The following is an 18974-nucleotide window of genomic DNA, read 5'->3' as shown; positions in this document are numbered from 1 at the left end:
GCAAGCCAATCGCTAGCTGCCACGTGGGAATAATTTAGAACTGGCCAATAGTGGGGAACAAATTTGCATGCGGGTGGTGGGAACTCCTTTGCACCAGGGTTTTCTCTTTGCAACTGAGAAATGCACCCTGCAAAGAAAGCTCCTCGTGGCGGGAAATAATTTAGCAGTGCCGAAGTGCGCACACACAAAATCACACCCTTGGGTTGTGACAGTGGTGAAAAATCAGCCACAATATTACCCACTTTCTACCTTTAATGCCATCATGATTCTTCTGTGAATTCAGGGATCCTGGAATAGGAAGGGGAGTACAGGCCTGGGAGGGAGTGCATACTACCCTTCTGCACACCGGTAGTAGATGTCTGAGACCCCACTAACTCAACCTCAGTGGTGGAAACACTCCCTGTTTTCTTGAGGGGAGTTTTGAGAATGATAGTTGGATAGGCATCCAAGGGGCCAAGGGAGGACAACAGTTCCCACATGGTATATACAGATACTGGCCCCAATGGGAATCTGGCTGTTGAACTCTTTGGGCCACCCCTGACATTTAAAGAGTGAAACAATGCTGATTGTCATAGGAGGATGTGATGAAAATTCCACAAAAGAGACCTTACAGAACTGCATCCTCCTCCCTGTGATGCTCCCTCCTGAGGTTTTATGGGGATGTGGGGAAAGTTTCCTGCCCTTTTTTTGCACAACTTTTCATGTGAAGGGGGCTGAAATGGGGAATCTTACTGTCAGCAAACTTAGCTGCTGAAACTATTTATATTATCTCTATGTTCCCCCAAACAACAAAAAAGTGTTCTCTGTCTCTAAACTAGTTGGACTATGGGGACATGAGTGGATCCATGGGCTGAAGAAGGCCTTTCCAAGCAGAATTTCATGCATTGTCTGTTGTTATTAGTGATTACCTTCTGGAGCCTCTTTTACTTTAAATAACATATACACTAGCACTGTAATATTTTCTGTAATTGAAACACAAAAGGACCAGGGTTCTCTGAAAGATTTTAATCATAAACTGATTTTCTTGGCTGGGAATAACCACTTGGCATTGAGTTAAGGCAAAAACCCTTCTCTTTCAGTTCAGCCTGCTTTAGAACATTTCAAAGGCTACAATAAATATACTTGCTATGATTTACACTCTATGTCTCTTAATTGCTCTGCAGTCTTTCCAAAACAATACCAAGGGATGCTATATTTGTATGTGTGTGTAGCTAGGCATAAAAATATCCCGTTAAACTTTTGAACTATGTATCTATTTTCTTGGCAAAAAACTTAACTAGGGAGATGGATAGAAGATAATTTTTCTGCAACAAAATTTTATTAGAACTGAAGAAATATAGTTGCAAAACTCAAACCCTTGGAAACAGAGTTCAAACATAAAAAATAAACCTAGGAGACCTGCCATTTCTGTAAGTATTCCCCCAAAACTGCAGGTTTTGCAGATCCTTTTAGGAGTCTATAGGGAATACACCATTTGACTGATTGATCCTTCTCTATTCCCCTGCCTCCTTGAGAAGACAGTCTCAGCTATTGGGTATGGCAAGCAGAGCTGTCCATTAATTCTTAAGAGCCAGTAGACACAGTTAGACAGGGAACAGGGAGAAGCCAATGACTTTTTTTCAAAATGGAGGGCACGAATACTGTATTTTCTTGTACACAACATGCCCCCAAATAAAACACACACCTTGTTTTTGGAAGGCAGAATATAGAAAAAAAGAAAGCTATTTCCAGAGTCATGACCAACTCTGTGCACAGATTGAGTCCTCCTGGAAATATAGTGTGTGCAGAAAGCATGGCATCCTAGGAGACAGTCTGAGTGAGGCAGAAGGCAACAGAAACTTCCTTGACTCTTAGCAAATGCTCAGGTGTATAGGACATAAGTTCCATGTTCAAACAGAAATGCATCTGCAATTTTTAAATGAGAATTTTTTCTAGCATTTGCTCACTGTAACAGGGTGGCCTCCTCATTAGATCTTCACTGGCCACCCTGCTCCTGAGGTAACCACCCACTTCACTCACCTGCTATGCCTTGATAGAAAAATATGAGAGTTGTTACTAAGGTGGGAGGCTATCCATTACTTGTCCTGCTGACAAGGGCCTCATACCTGCTCTGACCTCCCCTCCATGGGTCCCATGCCTCACAGATGTTTTTCTGATGTTATTTCTCCAGCCTATGGCCATAGCACACTGGGCACACAGTTGTATCTCTCTTCTATAGCCCCAGAGGGCCACTCGTATGCTACCCTGCTCTCACTGGGGTCCCACTCACTCCGCTGGCTCTCACCCAGCCTCTTTCATACCAACCTCTCTCTGGGGCCACACTCATCTCACCTGGCCTCACCCAGCTCAGGCTTAGCTCTTCTTGCCTCAGTCAGCACCGGCGCAGTCTGTTGGGTATCTCCTGCTACCCTCACCTGAGCACTGACTGAGTGATTGTATGACTGCCGGCCTATTTCGTTTCTAGCCCCTCACCAGGTCACTATGCCCCTACTGGGCCTCCTCACTCACCCACACTCATGGGGCTGCTTTATTTGTTGCCCCTCTCACACAGGGGTCTTGCTAACCATTGCCCCTCTCACACAGGGTCACACTAGCACCCCCCAGGCTATGCTCTGCTGCCTGGGTGCAGCCCCAGGTCCCTCCTCCAGCCTGGGCTCTGCCTCAGGGCTCCTTAACCAAGCCCTGGGCTCCCCCTGCTTGCTAGAACCACAAGGGGTGTGAGGCTGGGGTTATTAAGGTACTCTGACCCGCCTTTCATCAGGGAGGTAACTGGCCTGGCATTTCCTGGGGGCTCCCATGCCACTAGGAGCCCCACCCAACCATCCTTCCCAGGCATTTTTATGTCTTAGCCAGGACAAGAGGTCACCTCCTTCACACAGCCCCTACCCTTACCTCCTGAGCTCTGGCCAGAGCAGCCTCTCAGCCTGATGTTTCCTCCTTCCTTGCTGCAGCAAACTGCATCCTAGTTTGTATTCCTGGGCCAAAATGGCTGCCCTCATTAGGCACCTGGCTGCTGCCTGTTGGCTGCTTTTCAAGTGGCAGACACCAAAGGTGCCCTGCCAAGCTCATCTCTTTCTATTCATGGTTTAGACTGAAGTTGGCTTCCTATTACAATGACCGATCATGGTCACTGAATCCTGTCTGACTGTGTACAGCAGTGGTCTCCAACCTTTTTAAGGTGAAGATCACTTTTTGAAGGAAAGGGCAACCCAGGATCTGCTGTACGCCACCTCCTCCTGCCCACCCCATGTCCCCTTGCCCAGAAGGTTAGTGGGGGGAAAAGGTGGGTTAAGGTGTACTGGGGCCCTGGGCAAGCACAAAATTGGAGGCCCCCTCCCACATGGAAGCTGGGTTGCAGTGGAGGGAGAGGGCCCCTTTTCCTCCTAGTGCTGGCAGGCTGGATGGACCCTGCTGGACTGGGAGGCACATGCCCGCCTCTTCTCCTTGCTTTCTGCCCCTGCTACAGCTGGATGTACACACACACATGCACACACAGAGGCACACACAGACACAGGTGCGCACACTTTACTCTCACTCTCTGCACATGGACACAGGCAGACAGACACACAGAGACACACAGACACGCATGCACACACAGACACACACACACTTTCCCCTTATAGGATCTCACCTCTCCCCCACTCTTGATCACATAAAGGCAGCCCTCTGTCCTGCCAAGGTGAGCCACCTGCAGTTCAGTCTTGCTCCCTGCCCAGCCTGTGTTACACTCACTTTCAGGGAGCTGCTGCCTGGCTGTCCCATGCAGCCACACAGATGCAGAGGGAGCGCTGCACCATGTCTCTGCAGGTAGGTAGTGGCACTGGGAGGGCTGTGGGGTGCTGAGATGAATGTTGGGGGGGAGTGTCTCTGCTGGGGTGTGTGCAGTGGCAGGAGTCCCCCTGCATGCCTGGACAAAATGCCCAGGCTCCAACCTGTGCGGGCCGGGTGCGAACCCGTGGCCCTTGTCGCACTGCACACGGGCTGTGGCCGGCAGCCAGGGCAGGCCGGGTCGGAGAGGGCGGGCGCCGAGCTAGAATTAGGCACAAACGCTTAATGGTTTATTTTAAGATTGTTTACTTACACCGAGATGGTCGCGGTGCAGGCTGAAAACTTGCTTGAGTTGCGGTTACAAACAGAAAAACACGAACAGTCACGTGGAGTTTGCTAGGCTCCACGCAAACAGAACTCCGGATGTCCAGGACAAGCGCGCCTCAAAACTCATAGATACGTCTTATAAAAGGTTACTGCACGAAGACGGGAAGAGGTGGGCGGTGGATCAGGCCGCCAAACTCCTCTGGATCTCACACAGGGTTTCTGTTACCCTGCCGCGTACCCAGAGTCCCCACGAGATGGATGTGGAGTCCTCTTCGGCTTGGGCGGAAACTGCTCAAGCCTCTTATACGGCTAGCAGGCCAATCACTAGCCACCACGTGGGAATAATTTAGAACTAGCCAATAGCGGGGAACAAATTTGCATTCAAAGAGCAGGAACTCTTTGCACCATGCATTTCTGTGCTGCAAAGAAAATGCACCCTGCAAAGACAGCTGCAAAGTGGCGGGAACTCTCTCCTTTGCACACGGATTCTCTGTGCAGCAAAACTCCACCGCGCAATGAAGCTGTAATCCCACGGGAATAATTCTAGTGCCAAAGCACACACAAAATCAGACCTTTGGGTCATGACATGACCCTCCCATGGCCTGCCTGGGTGGCAGGGGGTGCGGAGGGGGATCATCCCACTCCCCCAGCCAGGCCCCAGTGGCAGGGGGCACAGCTCAGCCCAGCCACATGCTTCCTGCCGCTCCCCGTGTGAGCCCCTGACAATCAGGGAGCCTCTGACAATTGATCTCAGTCTGGGAGGGCTGAGCCCCTCCAGACTGAGATCGACTCTCAGGGGCTTCCCAATTGACCAATCAATCATGGTGGACCAGTTGGTGACCACTGGTGTACAGACTACTTTCACTCATCATAGACACTTGCCATCAAGGTCAGTCACCAGCTTAATATCTTGTAGCAGCCAAGCCTATGTTCCTACCAAAGCAATTTGACACTTACGCTGTTGCTGTATATCACAGGTACAAGCATCATTTGATGTTATCTTGCAGCTTTGTGTTGGTGGCAGACCATATCTTGTATCTCACAGTGACTTGTACAGATATTCTTTTACACGTCTATGGGCCTTATGCACCTTCCCCCTGGAAATGATTCACCTCTGTTCCACTGGTAACATCTTAGCTTTCAGCCACAGCTAACATAAAACTCTTTCCATATAATTTGCTATCTGTTGGTCCATGGGTACAGCTGGGATTGTAGAGATAAGCTCAATATCTGCCTTTCTTCCTTACATATCTGCTAAAAGTTATTAAAACCTCCACAAAAAATGAAAGTGCCAACTTTCACTAAAAGGGAATCTGAGACATCAGAGGTGTTAGTAAGATTGGGCATATCTACAATATGTACACTGAAGGATTTATTTTCCCTTCTCCTTCTGTCTGTCTCTGGCCCCTAACACCTTTTAAACACAGGTTTGTATTTATTGTAAATACTTAAAAATGATTCAGCTGGACACATGCTAGCTAAAACATTTTAAAGGCACTGGATTATGTCTACATTAGCTGCAATTTTGTGTTTTAAAATGCGTAAAAACCTTTTAAAACATGACTTGTTCCCCTATTCTCAACAGGACCTTTCTGTCTTCTCTGAAGCCAACTTCTCTTGCCTACATTCAGCCTGAATCTGAGAAATTCCTGTTTCTTCTTTCAATCGAAACCAAAAGAACCTAAGTGTACTATTTAGTGCTTAATTAATGTTGCTGGATTTTCCTGTTCTGCCTGAAGTTGAACCCAAAACTCTAACAGAGATTCTAGGGATAGAGGGCAAGGGGGGAAGCAGAACCAGAAACAGCTAAAAATGCTGACACCTGCATGAATGAAAATTGGCAAGGTTTGTACAGCTCTAGTTCCTTCAGGTCACTACCTCATGTTGCAAACTAAGCTACACAGCTAGGCAAGTTTTCAGTCCATAACAAAGACAGTGAAGGAATTAAACATTTAGAGACAAGAAGGGCTGCACAAATATTTACTCAAATTTATGATGGTATCTTAGGACCTAATCTTGCAAACACTTAAACATTTGCGTAACTTTAATGGGAGTACTCTAACTGACTTCAGTGAAAGCACTTATAGGCTTAAAGTCAGAAGTATAGTATTTGTACGACTGCAAGTTTAGAACTTACACACAGCATTAAATTCACCTTCCAACTCCAATGTTAAAGTTCATTTTATAATAGGACTCTTGGGGAAACATGCTCAGAAATAATATATGGGCCTGGAAAAATATTTTGAGTGCATAAATAATATGATAGGGGGTATTTTTAAACTTTGGAATAACTTTTCCATTGAGGCAGGTTTAAAGATATTTAAAAGAAACATGAAACTTGATTTAGACTTTGGAATATATTGCTTGAGGGAAGAGAGGATGCTGTTTTCTTTTTACAAATCGGGGTTTCACTGAATTATCTCATTTACTACCATCTCCATCTCATTTGGAAAGGGCTTATTTTAGGAAAAACTAAAAGAGACAAAGGACATTTCATGCCTAAGGTGGGTTCTGATCGCCTGTGAAAATGCAGCTTCTACATCTCTCCTACTTGACATTTAAGTGTGATTACTTTATATGGATAAAAGAAGATTTCCTCAGTCAGGAGTGAACTGATCATGTTGGGACCACCTCACCATTGACCATTATATTATATGGCCATTATACTAATACCAAGCAAGGGCACAAAAGAGGTAAAAAAAAACCCTATCAGAGTAGAATGGGAATGTTTTCCAGCCACTTTGCACTAGTGTAAATGACTATGAGGAAGAGGGCCGTAGTGAATTATACCCATTATATTTTTTTTCAGGCAAGATAGTGCCCATAAAATGGGCAACCAGAAAAATGTATGGGGCCCTGAGTATAAGTGAGAACAGGGTTTCATCTTGTACTGCAAGGCAGTGCTGAAAGCTGAAGGAGGTGCTTGAGAAAAAGTAGTAGTTTAAGACCTTTAACCACAGAGAAATAACAACAAAGCCTCCTTTTATAGTAGAGGGAATTATGGGCCATTTGAGAGGGAGTGAAGGGGCTGGGCTATAGGGCTGTAGAAATATATGAGAAGACAAGATGTGGAAGTAACAGTCAGTCATCGCTTTAGGTAAACATTTTTTTTACTGAAGCCTGATTCCTGATTTAAAGCAACATGTAAATTTTTAGAAATGTTCCATGAGGCCTTGCCCATTTCTAATAACGTCAAGAGCACTTTACAATTCAGAAACTTTGAAAAGTTTCCCCATCTTGAAGAGAGACCTTTTGTGGGAAAGTCCTACTGAATTTAAAAAAAAAGGAAGATTATCTGCTGAGCTCTATTAAAACCATCCAAAAAGCCCTGTAAAATATAAACCAGAAGGATATTATTGTAGAGGCTTAGGTAAGCCAACTTGGCTAGAATGTATTAAGTAAATTATTGTTCTCTACTAGACTATCCAGGACTGTTCATAAGCAATTTACTGTAAGAGGCAGAGACCCTTTAATAAAGTCTGGTGTGCCCATGGTAGATGAGCCGACCTAGTGCAGGGGACCTCTGCAAGGAACAGGAAGACAGTGAAGCAGGACTTTGACATCTACTCTGGCTCTTGTGTGTTGTGTAGGAGGGCTAGAATGGCATAGCTAATTATTAACTGATTGAGTGTTTAGATGTTCATGCTGTGCTGCCTGACAAAGGGTCAGGGCCACTTACAGACAGGAGCAAATTTGACTCTGAAAGGTCCTAGCTGGGTGAGGATTGCTTCACTTTAAGCACTACTGGAGATAGCCATAAAGCTACCTACCAAAGGACCCCTTTACCTCTGGCATAGGGGACATTTTGGAGGAAGGGCAGAGCATTAGGAAGGGGCTGCAACAGGCAACGCTTTGAAGAGTCCATGGAGTGCTATAGTCCTTACATCAGCTGGAGGAGGCTTATGTAGTTTAGGGAGCTCTGAGGCCTAAATTACTCCACAGACCAGGGCAGCCTCTGAAACAGTTTTGGAGGATGCTCAGCTCCCTACCCTCCAAGGCTACAAGTTCTGTGCTACACGAGATCTCTACCTAAATCTTCCCTGCCAAGTGCAGCATATCAGTTAAGCAACCCATGGGCTAAATGAGTGATGGTCATTGCTACTGTGCTTCTTCACCAGCCAATAGAAACACACATGGGTTTGGCTGCAGATCCACCCAACCAGTTCTGTTCTTGCCTCCTCCAAATCACTATAAGGTAGTGACTTCCCTTGTGAAACGTCTCCAGAACCTGTTCCCATTCATGCAGCAGAACCATATTTATTATTCTTTGTGTGCCAGCAGAGGGAGGGGTGTATCATGATGACTACGATTCACAATCTGAGAGCCAAAGTCTCCAAATTTCATAAGCCTGTTCGTTTCTACTAGCATCCTTGTGAATGGCAAAATCCAATTCATGCAATTTACTGGCTTTGATATTTATAATAAGATAATAAATAGATTGTATGCATTTCAATTTAAACATGCTTTGTAGTTTTAGCTACTTCATAAATTATTTCCAAAAGTTACTTTAATCTACTTCCCTGTAAACAGTGTGCATCAAAGTGCTGGCCCTTCATTTACAATGAAACCATTTACAATTTACCCAAATTTACAATCCTGAAAATGACATAGGTGAGTTAGAAAGGGCCAGATCTGTTCCAGATGTAATCCTTATAAAAACAGAGTTACATTAGGGCCAAAGTCTCAGCATAATCTTACTGTAACATTGTACAGTAACAAAGCCTTGTGGACTAGGTACCCTATATGTTTCAGATAGATCAGCTCAAAATCTGATTCCTATTGGAGCAAAATGAAAATGACATTCAACTGTCCTAACCCACATAAGCCATCCCATCTACATTTCCACTTTTGCTTCAGTAGCATGCAAGAAGAACAGGAGAGACAAGTTTAGGGCAGATTGCTTCCTAGAAGTAAAAGAAAACTCAAAAATAGCCCTTCAAGGAATCACGCTCCATACTTGTTTTTCCTTTTGTTTTTGGCCCCAAGTATGGGGCAGTAGAAACAAGAAGTGGGATGCAGGCAGACCCGTGGCAGATCTCCTATTCTATACCCTACAATGCGTAGGTGAATGATGAACACTGACCTAGCAGAAACTTGGCTTCAGGCCCTGTTGATCACACGAGATGCTGGGGCCGCTACTGGGGGCAAGAGCTAAGGGATCTTCCCCCTCCCTTCTCTGCTTACCTCTCTGCTTTACCTTTTGCCTTTATAATTTCTACCTATTTACAATCTCACTGACATCCTGCCACACTTTTAGCTTCTCTCATTTCTTGAAGTCTCAGAACAGCAGAGACTCCCTATGCCTGAAGAAGGGTGACTGCGCCCAAAAGCTTGCCAAGAACTTTTTTCCAACTACTTAGTTCATCTAATAAAAGATATCACATCTGCTCAAAGAACCTTGCCTGCCTATGCCCTTAGACCAACATGGCTACAACCAAAACCCCAGAGTCATCTTGTGAAATTAGAAGTTAATACAGCTAAGTAAATATAACTGAAACATACATAGCTCAGTAGGAAGAAAAAACCTTGATAATAGTAAAGCTGAAAGAACCCTGAAGTACAGTGTGTGGAGTACAGTGTGTGTAATCATTTTACTTATGTGTGTAGCCCATTAAGATCACTAAGACTTTTTCTTGGATACTAGAGGCAGCTAGACCCTCAAGATGTATTAATAAGGTATATTTTAACCTTTTAAACAACACAGCTCATGTGCCATTAAGAAACTGGACTGAGACTCAGATGATTTCTGTTCTATTCCATACTAACCTGTTTTCTATCCTAGGAAAGGTCACTTCCCTGTGCCCTTCCAACTTTTTCTTGTTATTTAGCTTGTAAAGTTTTCAGCCAGGAATTGTCTCTTGATGTGTATATACCCATTGCCCAGCACAGTGGGATCTGGTTTTGGTTGGAAACTCAAGGCAGAGCATTAATACATACAATAAATATTGAATATAACCTTTTAAATATGTATTCACAAAACCCCTTGGAACATGGACCTATCTTGATGATTTACCCATACATAATCTATCATGTCTGAACCTAGTTTATATTATATTATTTATAATGATAATCATTATCTTAAGAGGGAGCTTTTTGGATTAAGCAAATCCAAATATAATTTTACTGAAAGACTGCTGAGAGGCAACATTTCAGAAATTGTATTTTTCCTATATAATTTTGTCTAATATCATCTTTCTATCATTTACATAACCTTTTTAAAAGTGTTTGAAAAATATCTTGTTTCTTTGCTGAGAAACAATGTCTAGTACCAGCACAATGTGGTGCATTGCTTATTAGAGCTATTCAGACAGCATGGGACATTCACCTATGAAATGTGGAAATCTTAGATCTCTTTAGAATATCCATAAAATCTGGCATTAAACCACTTCACATAATAACTTTGGGTCTAGATTTTAATGGTAGTTGGACAGCTGTGGTTGATACAATGCAGAATAAAATACTGAATTTTGAAGGAAAATATTGCTTTGTCAGATAAAAGCATAAAGCATGAATTCCTAAAAAGGCTCAACAACATACTGGAAAATATGAATTGAATCTTTTAGAACAAGAAGCTAACATATGCAGTCGGCATGCAATGCAATCTATATAGAGGTTTAGAAGAGGAAAGTGAAGAATTTCTGCCCAGGAGAGGACTGCGTTCTGTTTTTAGACCACTTTTCTCACAGAGAAGACTCTGTAACCTTGCCATCACTAGGTTCATAAAATATGAAAAAGTTAACCTTTACAATATAATTAAATGATGATAGCCACTTAACCAAACTTGATGAAGATCTGAAGATGATGTTATAGCTTCTGCTAAAATAAAATTAGTCTCATTAAACGGTGGCACAAAATGAGAAAAGTCAAGAAATTCAGAAATTTGAGACCTGCAAATGCCAGGGCCCCAATCCTGCTGGGGAACAGTACACTGGGGACCCATCCAGGGTCCCAATACACTGGGGGAAGCCCAGTGCTCAGAACCCTGTGACCCCTGCCTGGGGGTCACAGATGTGGAGGACCATGTCCGCCAGCATGTCCTGGAGAAGGCCACACACCTTGAGGATGGCCTTCCCAGTGGTGGCCTTGCCCACCCCAAACAAGTGCTCCATATACTGCAGGCTGGTGAAAGTGACCAGCTTGACCAGTGTCAGGGTCAGATGTGTGTCAGCAGGGAAGGCCCAGCACATCTCAGTGTTCTGGCACTGCAGGTGGGGCTGGAGATGACACAGCAGGTCATTAAAGATCATTCTGAATGCATTGACCCACCACTTGTCATCCCAGTCGCATTGTACGATGTGCTGCCAGCAGACCTGGCTGCCACAGCAGGCCCAGAGTTGGTGTGGCTGGAGGGACAGGAGGACCTAGGTGGCCCTGGCAGTGGCATCCTGGAGTCCCTAGTCGTCGTGGCTGGTGGCAGCATCTGTGCAGCAGCTGAGGGCCTAGGAGGGCTTGTGGTGTCATCATCCAGGCGGTCACTGCAGGTGGGGGAGCCAAGTGGAGTGAGGTGGCCATGAGCCAGGTGCTAATGTTGGCAGTGGGCCAGCAGGACAACTGAGGTGGCCAGGAGGATCAGGGTACCCTTTTCCTAGGTGCCAGGGCCAGAGGTTGGGGCAGCCATGGCTGAGAAGTGCAGGTGAGGCAGGAGCAGAGAGACCGCATGCTGTGTACCCCATGCCACGCTGCTTCTCTCACAGAGTAAGTGCTGCCCAGACTGCGCAGTGCTGGTGGCTGGATACAGAGGCTGGACCTCCCCCTGGTGGCCACAGGGAGACCTGGCAGGACTGGAGGGAACTGGCACTAACTTTAGTGCCAGTTCTCTGCACGAGTAGACACCTGCCAAAAATCGGTTACTGTGCATAGGTTAATGCACACTAAATTTAATCGTGACTAATTGTACCCGTAGACATACCCTATCTGGCTGAAGAAAGGCTCTCCTGATGTGAAATTAAGGATTTCTTCCAAGGCCCTAAGGCCTGGGGCTGTCTCAGATGTACAACTGGGGGCTGGAGGGGCAGGATTAAAGCACTGAAGAGCACTAGCCAGCTGGCAGCCCCCACACTATAGCACCCTTATGCTCCAGTCACCATCTACATGTGCATTTTGGCACACATAACTACTCTGCTGTAGGATAGTACTTGTCCTGGATAGTACTATCCTACAGCAGATTAGTTAATTTAGTTTGCCCTAGTACAGGTGCATGTGTAGGTGGTGACACTTCACTGTGGAGCTAATTAATCAACTCTGCAGTAAAGCACATGTGTAGATGCACCTGGTGATTTTTATGTAATTTTCCTGTGGAATTAGGGGTACTGATGTAGCTATTTCTGGTGGTCTGTATAATTACATACACATTATGCATGGAATTCTGGTTCATATAACTTCTGATTATTTATGTCATGCACAAAGTAACTACTGATGAAGAAAGTCATATATAACTCCAAATAAATGAAAAAGGTCAACAACCTCTTTTATTTGTTAGAGATTTTAATATTTATTTTTTTTACGTTTCCAATTAGTCTGTTTCTTGAGCATCATCCAAATAATACTTCCTTTTTTATATAAACATGTGGTGAATCCCCAAAAATTCTTATAGAAAGAGACAGAGAGAATGCTTGATGCTTGATTCTTGATCTTGAGAGAGAGAATGAATTCTAAATTTCTACATAATACAATACATATATTAAAAGCGAATTATAGTATCATCGCCACAGATGTTGCCGGGTTTGAGTCAGTTATGTTGGGGTGTGTGACTGGGGAGACAAGCACATACACAATTTGTGTTGATGGGGAAAAAATGTAAAATCTCCTTGATGACACTAAACCAATTTTAAAAACAGGAACCAAAAAAGTAGCTCATGGAATTTAAGAAACATTTTCATTACTTAGTCCTATGGAAGCATCAAAAGTTGAATGGCAAATACAACCTGGTTATTTGAGCAAATAGGATCTGCATATACACATTTTCTGAGAACTTCTTTGGATGTATGGTCCATATGATCCTTAAAGAAATTTGCTGGGAGAGACTTTAATGCTTTTTACTCTCAAACATGGGCATTTTTTTAAGGTGATGATTCAGAGCAGAGCAGTATTTAACTTCTAATTAGAATATTAGAATTCAGCTCTTGAAGCCTTTATATCTGCTAAGAAATGCATTTCTGAAACTGAATGTAACCACAGTGGTTGTGTAGTAATGTAGGGACTGCCATATTACTGCTCTTCTTTCCTGTTTCCCCAGAGAATCCCAAAGCAGGGCAGAATGTTTTTCACCTTTAGTTACAGATTTTGCTCTTAAGTCCTGAATCACATTGCAGGGGATTCATCCAATTTGTTTGTCAGTTTTCTTTTTTGGATCTTCTCATTGAGGACAACACATAATGGATTTCAGTAGAAAATATATAACTATTAATGTGTAAGGCATATACTCCCAGTAAGCTTCAAGACTTCCCTTCTTACCTGCAGTTGTAATGTGCTCTCACTTAATTTGTCCCCTCATATTTGTGCTCACAGAAAAAAAAAATCCCTGAGTAACTGTACCTCTCCATTTTGAATCAAGAACTATAATGTGCAGCTGCTCAGATTTTTGTCTGCATTTACACTGTAGGCCCAACAAGGCAGGCATAGATTTTGTAAATGAAAATTGCAGCTTCAAAAGCAAGAAATAACATGATACGCCTTATTATAAGCCTAGTAGAGGGAGTCAGTGAAGGGAAAGAATAATTTTTGAGTATTTGGGGTGATCATTTATACAAATATCCATCATATGTCAATCACAAAGGGAGAGACAGACATACCCATGGCCCTGACATTGCTTTAGATTTCACTCTTCAATGAGGCTGCTGAAAACGAGCAAGGTCCTTCTTGCAGTTCCCTACCCAAGTTGGTTGGGGATGTGGTGGCTTTTCACTGGGGTGCTGAATGAATATCCAAAGCGCTCTCTGAAAACCAGGAACATCTGTGTTTCTAGAGATGTGTGCCATTTTCCTTACTGGTTTTATTAATATAGATTTTTCTGAAACCAGTTTTTGTTGCTGTTGTAGACTTTAGCAATCCAGACTCTAGCAACCCTGGCTGGCTGAGTTGAGGAAAAGGAAAAGTAGAAATGGTATATAAAGGTGGAGAAAGGAAAAAAAAACTGTAATGGGGAATGAAGGAGATGGGAAGAGGGAAAGAAAGAGAAAAAACTGAAGGGAAAAAGAGGAGAAGAATTGCCTACTGACTAATGCAAAGGATCAGAAATCCTGGGTTCTATTCCTTCCTGAACAGGTCACTTTAATTTTGTGTATGCTGTTTTCACATTCGTAAAAGTGGGATACTACTACTTACCTACTAGGGCTGTGTGAAACAGCAGCGTTCCACCTCTACTTCCATTTCAGCATTTCGATGGAACAGTGGGTTTTTCTGAGTTTCGTTTAGTTTTGAAAGCACTGTTCTGTCCCGTCGAATCAGTTTCGCTGTTTCAATGCTGTTTCAATGTTTTGCCTATAGGTTATAATGGGGAAGCACAAAACAGCATATAACTTTGTCATTTCTTGCCTCATTCTGATGAAATTTGCAGGGATGGTAGCCCCTTCTGAAGTCATGAAGCCTGCCCAGTTTCAAGGATATAGGTGGAGGGGTTTCTAGGAGACTGCATCTCAAGCTGCTGACAAGCAGGAGCCAGGGAGCAGGAGCAGCATCCTGTGATCTGGCAGGCAGATCAGGGGCCCGCACCCCAGGAGGAGTCTGGCACAGCCTCTGAAGGCCTCCTGGGGGTGCAGATGGGCCCCTGGTCTGCCTGCCAGATGACAGGAGGCTGCTTCTGCTGCCTGGGACCCAGTGCTGAGGAACTGAGCCCTGCTGGGGGAAGCACCTCCTGCCACTGGGCTCAGGTGCCAGTGTTTCGCAGTGCTGGGAAACTCAGCCTGGCTGTGGGACTCAGCACTGGAGATGGACCTCCCACCACTGGGCTGAGCTCCATGGGGCTGGCAGAGTCGATCGGTGTTGGGAGGCAGGCAGAGCTGGCTGCACTCCGATCCGCTCTGCCAGCCCCACGGAGCACAGCCTGGCAGCGGGAGGCAGGGAGAGCCAGGGTTGTGCTCTCCACCAGGCTGAGCCACATGGGGCTGTGGAGCCGCTGGGAGTGCAGCCCTGGTTCTCCCCTGCCTCCCACCACCTGGCTGCTGCTTCAAACCTCGCAATGTTTCAAAACTTTAGAAACATTTCGACTGGCCTTGTTTCATTTTGAGGCTGTTTTAAAGCCCTTTGTTTTGTTTCAATTTAGCTGTTTCGAGCTTGAAATGAGTTGAACCAGTATTGAAACAAAACAGTTGGTTAAGCTTCGCACACCCTTATTACCTACCTTACATTAAAGGGCTTCAAAATCTTTGGATGGAAGTATTTAATGATGCCATTATCAGGGAATAATGGCATCAGAGAAAGCTTATTCTCATTAACAAGAAAGTGTTCCTAAAGATATGGTACAGCACTCAATGCAGCTTTGGATAAGATCTGAAACAACCTCACAAAATTATTCATTCTGTGGTCTGTAATTTCAGGAATGGTCTTGTGGCTAATGCGCTCCAAAGACCTCCGCTTATTTTCTATCTCTGCTTGTGTGCAAACTTGAAGAAGTAATTTAATCCCTCTAGGCTCTCAGGTTGTAAAGTGAGAATGTTTCTCTGTGGGAATGGTGTGAGATGCTCACATACTATAGGACAGGGACACATAAGTAGATAGATCCTGCATGATCATCTATATCCCTTGCGGCATCAATGACACTGGGGACATCCAGTCTCGTGCTTGGAGAAATAAAATTCTGAATCAAGCAAGGGCTTCAGCAGACACTTTCTGGCCAGGATCTACACTCCCCTTTATGACTCAGTCAGTGTCTTTATCTAGAATGTCCTAAAAGTGCATTAGGGAAAACCTGGATAAGATTAACACATAACAGAGACTGAAGCAATATGCACAATTATCTTGCTGGAAAAGAAAAAAACAAACACAATTATCTGAATAAAACCAGAACCTCCAATATTCAGATATCAAACATACCAGTTTTGATTCAAGTAAGGTACTGATTCCAGGGTCTCATATCTACTAAAGCTGTCAAAACATTACACGCAGTGTAAAATATACATAAGGGTCAGATTAAGGCCACTTCTTTCACACATGCAGATCACAAGAAAGGTCTAACCAGCAGTTTTTGTTCCTGTTCCTGGCCAGCTTCCCATTATTGACACCCGACATATCCTCCATACTGGCCAAGGAGGAGGCATTCTGGGATAGGATATGGAATTAAAGTGAGTGGTGTTTGTGTGTGTGTGTGTGTGTGTGTACATACATACATATACATAATACACACGCGTACACACACAAACCTTCTTTAAGAACCTTAAAAAGGTCTATATTTTCCTAATCTATACTTCCTTATATATTTGATGTCATTATGTGCATGATGATGCAAATCTAGTGCATGCCCTTCTGGACTGATTAATATTCATTGTTGCTTTTGCTGGTACTCACTTCCAGAACAAAGATGATATGGCTAATCTCTATGTGGTTTTAATAGCATATAAAATCAAAGGATTTTCATGTCCTCTCTTCTGGCTCCCCACCCATCTTCCTCCTTCTCCCCTGCACCCCAGGCTACCCTTAAATAAGGTCACTATCTGCAGCCACATCAGAAACAACATTCTCTATGCCATCCACCAAAATAAATGCAGAACAAAAACACAAATGAAGTCATATTCCAAATATACATCTTGCATTTCTCCTAGTGTTCCCATGTGAGTCTGAACTTCAGTAATGCCATAGTGCAGTCTAGGACACAGAAATGAGTCTTTATATAACCAGTCTGTACAATCACATTTCTTTCAAAATTCTCGCTGCATTTTGTCAATATAGAGCAGCTAATAATTGCAGGGATAGATCTGATCCCCCACTCCAACTTGAATACATGGCTGGAACTCTAGCAATGAACACAAGAACTTAATGTTTGCAGCTGGCCAGGGAAGTTCAAGACGAGCATAAGAATAGTTAAAGCCTTCATGTACGGGACATATCAGAGGTATGAGAAGTGTATGAGGCATAATGGTATGAGGTACAAAGTGTATGAGGCTCTACTGTAGCCTAGGCTGGGCTCCTGTAAGTTAGAGAAGTCATTTTGGCCCTTTGAATAATTCTGAATCCAGTGGGAATAGGGGAAGCAAGAAGCCATTTTAGCTCTCCTTTCCTGGGTTATGTCTTCAAAAGACCCATTTTCTTGCTGCTTGATTTACATCCAAAGAATGTCTTGTACCCAGAAAAAAAATGTTTCTATAATGGGCAGACCTGACAGCCCGAAATGCTCTATATTCAAACAGCTAGTTTGCCATACAAACCTTCTCTCAATCTTCCTCTGAGAGTGCAGTGTTTCTTATTTTCTGCACCCTTAAGCAATTCTAGAACCACCTCACATGGCTTTTGTAAGGTCTCTCAAAAATATTTTCATCCATAATCTTCTGTGTCTTGAAAAAGCTATTCCATTTTACAAGCTATGGTCTCATTTCAAGACACTAGGGGTGCATTTACACCAGACTCTACTGCACAGTAGCAATGCTAACTGTGATGCGATGCTGCTGAAAAAAACCCGTGCAGCGATGGTACTGCGCAGTAATGCTGGTTACTGTGCCGTCATTTAGTACTTGCCTATGCCTATGCAAGTACTAAATGACGGCTCAGTAACAAGTGTGCAGTCTGCTGCTCATGTAGACGCAGCCTAAGGCAATGAAATATAGTACTGATTATCACCATGGTCCTTCCTGAAGTCTAATAAGCATTTGTAAAATAGTTCAGTCTCTGCTCCCAGTCCCTATAGAAGAAGGTTGAGGGCAAGACAAGAGAATGAAAATTAGCAGATGGTTCGAGGATTAGTTCCTTAGAAGCAGTGGTGCAGGTAGATTTCAGGATATTCAATCATTAAGAAGTATTACGAGAAAGAGGACACTTCTCAAAAGATGGATTCTATCTGAGAACCTGAGGAAACTCACTTTTAGGGATCAAAGCTACCATGAAGAGCTTTACACTGAGAAATTAGGAAAGAAATTTGGGTGAAACTTGTGTAATTTCCACATGTGGTTTTAATACAGAAGGAGGAAGAAAAATCAGGAGGAAAAACAAGGATACTCCAATGGAGAGAGGAATATCAGTGGGCATAAAGATGAATGGAAGGATAAAAAATTCTAATTTTGATGAGGTCAGTAAACAGGTAGAAAATAGTCTATGTCTAGTCTAGTTAGGGAGTAAGGTATGGAAATATTTGTATGCAGATACTAGGAGCCAGGCAACAAAAATTTGGAACTTAATCTACTAGTGAAGGATGTGAAACAGAACATTTCGGAAATGCACGGCTGAATAGCAGTTGTGACAGGGTCATGTGTATGGAAGGATCTATGTTATTTTGAAAAGACAAAAATGAAGGCAAATGTAGTGGTATAGCACTACATCACAGGATCATAGAAAAGTAGGGCTTAAAGAGACTTCAAGAGGTGTTCTAGTTCAGCCCCCTGCTCAAGGCAGGATTGTCACTGACTATATCATCTCAGCCAAGCATCTGTCTAACCTCCTCTTGAAAATGTCTTGGTAGCTTGTTCCAATACTTGACCACCCACATAGTGAGAAGGTTATTCCTAATCTCCAACCTAAATTTCCCCTGCTGCATCTTAAATCCATTGCTCCTAGTCCTGTCTCTTATGGCCACAGAGAACAGTCTATTTCCATCTTCTCTATAATCACCCTTCAGATATTTAAAGACTGCTATCCAGACCTAACTGGATGAATAAGCACATTAAGATGGATAGCAGTAATACAAAGAATTGGGAAGTGGGGTGGGTGGGGGGCAGAGACTTACTGGCAAAGAAAGT

At 43.7% G+C, this 18974-nt stretch overlaps 1 long non-coding RNA gene across 2 annotated transcripts in view; it reads right to left on the bottom strand.

Annotated features, from left to right (window-relative positions):
• The window catches only part of LOC109286443 (uncharacterized), a 74109-nt gene extending 71102 nt beyond the window's left edge, over positions 1 to 3007 (bottom strand). For both annotated transcript variants that reach the window (XR_009456316.1, XR_009456317.1), the window contains exon 1: positions 2893 to 3007. This is a non-coding gene — a long non-coding RNA (uncharacterized LOC109286443). The remainder of the gene's footprint in view (positions 1 to 2892) is intronic.
• Positions 3008 to 18974: the final 15967 nt, after the last annotated feature.

The sequence above is a fragment of the Alligator mississippiensis genome, chromosome 1 (genome assembly GCF_030867095.1).
Source record: "Alligator mississippiensis isolate rAllMis1 chromosome 1, rAllMis1, whole genome shotgun sequence".
In the NCBI taxonomy this organism is placed as follows: domain Eukaryota; kingdom Metazoa; phylum Chordata; order Crocodylia; family Alligatoridae; genus Alligator; species Alligator mississippiensis.
The sequence above is the reverse complement of the archived record's forward strand: the minus strand, read 5'-3'. Positions and strand labels throughout refer to the sequence as shown.